The sequence below is a fragment of the Trachemys scripta genome, chromosome 5 (genome assembly GCF_013100865.1).
Source record: "Trachemys scripta elegans isolate TJP31775 chromosome 5, CAS_Tse_1.0, whole genome shotgun sequence".
NCBI lineage: Eukaryota > Metazoa > Chordata > Testudines > Emydidae > Trachemys > Trachemys scripta.
This window is the reverse complement of record NC_048302.1, coordinates 19,073,700-19,078,646: the sequence shown is the minus strand read 5'-3', so window position 1 is coordinate 19,078,646 and position 4,947 is coordinate 19,073,700. Positions and strand designations below refer to the sequence as shown.

At 39.3% G+C, this 4,947-nt stretch overlaps 1 long non-coding RNA gene across 1 annotated transcript; it reads left to right on the top strand.

The window, feature by feature from the left end:
* Positions 1 to 514: 514 nt before the first annotated feature.
* LOC117878254 lies at positions 515 to 4,729 on the top strand. The gene is made up of 3 exons (XR_004645936.1): positions 515 to 1,322; positions 2,658 to 2,772; positions 3,755 to 4,729. It is a non-coding gene; the product is annotated as an uncharacterized LOC117878254 (long non-coding RNA).
* The last annotated feature ends 218 nt before the right edge of the window (positions 4,730 to 4,947 follow it).

Genomic DNA, 4,947 nt, shown 5'->3' with positions numbered 1-4,947 from the left:
CAGTCCAAGCATTTTTTGGATAATCTGTGCCCTCCTGTGTTATTTTCCCAACAGATATCTGAGTAGTTAAAGTCCCCCATCACCACCAACTCCTATGCTTTGGATGATTTTGTTAGTTGTTTAAAAAAAACATTGCCTCATGGAAGTTGTCGTTTTGGAGCCTGATGCCTCCATCCTGCCCAATGGTCTGAATTTTCTGTTGGCAAATTTTGATTTTGTGGAAACTGTGTTTTCCATCAGAAATACATTTCCACAGAAAACTCCTGACCAGCTCTAACTATTATATCAGAAAGTGCTATGGAGATTTTCTTTTTCCTATTTCTGAAAATTGACTTATTTTATTGATCTCTTGTGCTTAAAAATTCCTGAGATGTTTTGAGAAATATTTTTATTTTGTACTAACTCTTTTTAAAAATTGTTATTAACTTCTTGAAAGTATAAACAAGATGAAATGTTAAATGTATTAGAGATTTAGCCTGATGAAACTAGTGATGTGAAGTACATTTCAGAAAACAGCAGAGACTTCTTAAGTGACACCTAGCAAAGAAGGAAATGTGTTTATATAGTAAAACAATGGTGCATTAGGGTTATTCATTTAACCAGTTTCTAACATATTTGTAATTTGATTTGCAGCTCAGAACCAGCTTTGTAGTGATTCATCCTCCACTTAACCAGAGGCTTTTAAAGTCAAGACAGATAAGTGTTTTGACATTCTCAGCTGGGAATCATGCCCTTAACTCTCATATTTATACATAGTCTCTTGACTGCTTGGATAGTATAGCTGAGTCTTTATCCAAGGGCATAATTGTCAGCCAGTGATGGGTTTTGAAGGGCAGTCTGCATAACATGTCAAGTGTTGTCTCCTCTGCGAGAAGTCTCTCCTCAGTGACAGCGCTGTCATAGTGGCACCTTGTGGCAATCTCTTTACAATGAAAGAAACCAATGGCTTTTTCTCAACTTTCTCTTTTTACTTGCAACAGTGCTCATCAATATGCATATGGAAATGCCACGATCTGGGTAGCTGATTAGCTAAGGAGGTAGGCCACAGGTTAAGTCTGGCCCAAGGAAAGTAGGTTCTGTTATATGTCAGTCAACCTATTATCAGATGATCCTTTGTCACACCCAGATATTTGTTTTCTCTTGTGATGGTGATGGTGGCATGGCAAGAGACACTGTATCTCCCATCTTCAAAATTTCTCTTAACAAGATCACTAATAACTGTTGTTTCTTTTGTACTACCTCGACTGGAGGGCAATTCACTCAAGTTATCAGCTCACCCTTGGCGACTGAAGATAGCAAAGCTGGATTTTTATAAAACATCTGTAAGTCCCCCAGTGGGCCAGTGGTTGTGCGCTGTAGACAAGTACTTCCCATTCAGTGGGGTGTGACCTAGATGCGGGTCACCTGCCAGTGAGTCATTGTACTGGCGGATGGGGCGGCGGGCGGGAGGGGGGGAATTAAACAAAAATCCCCTCATTGCCAGGACTCAGCAGGCCCAGGAGGGGACAGAAGGAGCCCCTCTCCCCTTGCCCCTGCATGCGTTCTGATTTCCCAACACGCAGACCCAGAGGAGCTGTAACCGCTATCCCATGATCACACTGCTCCAGGATAGGGCAAGTGAGCACTTAAGAGACTGAAGTGCTAGCTCTGTAGCTTCTTGAAGCAGTGACTTCTAACTCCCAGATTTCTGCGTTGTTCAGGCTGAGGTGAAAAGGACCTACAGCAGCATCCAGTTTCCACATACACGCACGAACTCCAGCATCAGCCACTGCACCTGTTACCCACCAAGAGCCTTGCCAGTCACCACCAGCCCCCCCATCATTTTTACTGACACAAATCCCACAGTCCTTTATGGCAAAGAAATGTGGGTAGGGTGGGTCACAAGGTGAAGTCATGATCATGTGGGGGGTTGCAATCCAGAACAAATTGAGAACCCCCTGCTGTAGACTTAGACTAGAACATGGATCATGCAGTGCTGAGTTGTAATGTCATAACTGGATTATTTTTTTCCTTCTTCCTGCCACCTTTCCTCCCTCTTCTCAGTCTGTCATGTTTCATTGGTATCTATTGTATCTAAATAGTGAGCTCCCAGAGGAGGGACCTTGTTTTCTTACTTGTTTGTAAAGCATCTTACATACCAACGATGCTATAAAAATAACAAAATCTGGCTCTGACAAAATACATTCTGGGCTGCTACACTATTTATTTTGTATTCCACTGGTAGGCCTAGAAGCTGGGCAAGCTTTTCTTTCAAATAAGAATTTTTCTCTCATAACAGATAACTTAGTTGTACCTCAGCCTCTTGATCTCAGTACAATAAGCTTTGGAGCCAGTCTGCAGATTGTTTCCAGATTCAAGTATTTAACTTCCAGTATACTTTTTATATGACCTCTGTTTCATGAATCTCAGATACCAGAGGATTCCAGGTTAATCAGCGATGTATTTCTTTAGTTAGCCACATACATCGAAAAGAAGTTTGCAGCAATTTTTTAAAAAGTGGACTTAGCAGCGGCCTTTAAAGAAGATTTAGTTTTACTTAGATAACTGCACTGGAGTTTCTTGGATTTCATTAAGAGTGTGGAGAATGTTTCCTTTCATTTTAATTAAATTTAAGCTTTATTTAAGGATTGACCGTTCTGAGAGAGACTTTATTTCAGGTCCAGACCGTTCACCGGGATAACCTTCCAACTGCTTCTATTAACTTGTACATAATACAGATCCTCAGCTGGGTGAACATCATTAAAGCGCCATTGATTTTAGCCTGGCAGTACTGTATCTTTCATAGTTTGGGATATTTTGGGAATGAAAGGCATTGTGTAAATGTAAAATATTATTTGACTCAACTTCAGAAATGGAACAAATTGTACCATTGGCAATTAGCTCTACTTGCTTCTGATGTGAAGCCTGATTCCCTGCCCTGGAAGGCCTTGTCTTGACTAGGATTTTAGGTGTGGTGTTAACGCATGTTAGCTAACACATACTAACATGTATGTTTTAAAGAGCTACTTAGAAAAGTCAAGCTGCCTGTGATGTGAATTTCACAATGTTTTTGTATCGTCACAGTAAACTCAGAATAATTTTTTGCGTTTTAACGAGATATGAAGTTGTATCAACTCCAAACAAACAAAACAAAGAATAAGCCTCTGCAGTAAACTCAGATTTGAGGCCTCATACTTTTTTGGTGAACCTGTGGCTTTTCAGAAATTGTGAGTGATATGTACTATAATATTTGGATATGTAAAAATTCCTGCACCCCCATTCCCCAATTTTCCTGCATAATCCATTCCTCTAGCTGTTGAAAAATACAAAACAGTTAAGTAAATAAATCAAGCACTACTAAAATAGATTGCTGAAGAGATTTATTAGTCAGCGTACGCCAAAGATAACCCAAGGGGAGGAGCAAACTCATAAAAAGATTTAAAAAGTGAAAATTCAATAAAAATATCCTCTCTCTGGGTAGCTTAGAAAAGTCTAGGGGTGTTAACTTTTTTTTAATGGCTTTCCAGAATCTGTGCTCCAGCTAATAACATTTTCCTGATGACACTTGTAAAGGTTTTATCACTAAATAGCTCTGACTCCAGTTCTTCAATGCACTAAAACTCGGCATAAAGAAAGTTACAGTTAGGTCTATGGAACATGTGCATTAACCCTATTGTTAAACTGGTAGGATTATTTGGGGGCAACCTCTTCATGTTTTCCCAAAGTCCTAATCACAGATTTCCTTAACATTGAACTATTTTATTCTTGTAATAAGCTAATTACTATCCAGTACCAGGTATTCTTCTAAAAGGCTTTTGATGGCTCCAATCATTCCTCCAAACTGGGACCAAGAAAGTGTTGGGGAACTCCTCCTTTTCCTATGAGCTCTCACTTTCCATCACTGATGAAAACTATGAGAGTGCTTGGGAAATCTGAGAGACACCATTGCCAACAGTACATTGATAGATCGAATCTGTTCTGAACAGATGTGTCTAATGCCATCACAAAGACATTATAATGCTTACATGAGCTCTGCACCTGGATGAAGAAGACTTTGTTCAGACTGAACTTCAGCAGGCCACCCAGAAAAAACTCATCTTTCACGTGAATCCATTTAGTAACCATTACATTGCACTTCTCTGTATAACACAATACACCTGTGTTCCAATATTTAGCCTGTATTTACTGTAGTCATGTCTTAATAAATGATTTCCAGGTTCAACTTTTTATTTTCAAAATAGTAGCCCCAGTTAGAGGGCCTCTTATCCTATAGAACAAGAGAGAGAGAAGATCAAGAGGACCCAGATTTTACTCCAGTGCTGACACATAAACTCGTACTGTTTTACAAACCGCTCCCTCATTTCTTTAGCTAGAATGCACTGGATGTGACCCATATGTTTTGCTTTCTGCTGAACTTCCATTGAAGCATTTAGAGACTAGTGAAAAACCATGTCTCAACTAAATGTGTTCATTTCCTGTTGTTAAACCGCAGTTTAAAGATAAGCAGCTTTGCATTCTATGAATCCATTGCAAATCCTTCCCTTTTAGATGAATCAAACACACTTGCATACAGACATTTATTAGCTCCCTGAGAATTCATACTCTGTTCTTGTGAACTTTGAATCCTATTGATCTCTTCTTTATCGAATATAAAGTGTTTAGACATAGGGTCCTAGTCTTGATCTCACTAATTTTAATGGGAACAATACTGGGCTGCCCAGATCTTTTCTCTTATGTTTGGGTTTGTATGTGAGTGAATGAGTTATTTTTGTCTCACCATTATTGTTTCAAGTCCAGACCATGTCTTCCTCTTGTCTGCACTCTCTCGCTCCCCCTCCTCATGTGTGTGTATATCTCTCTATTTTTATGGTAAATTTCAAAGGGAAGGAAGAAGTGGATTTAAAAATCTAAATCCAGTGACCTAAAAGTAACATGTAGCTAAACACACAAAAACTTAGATCAGTATTC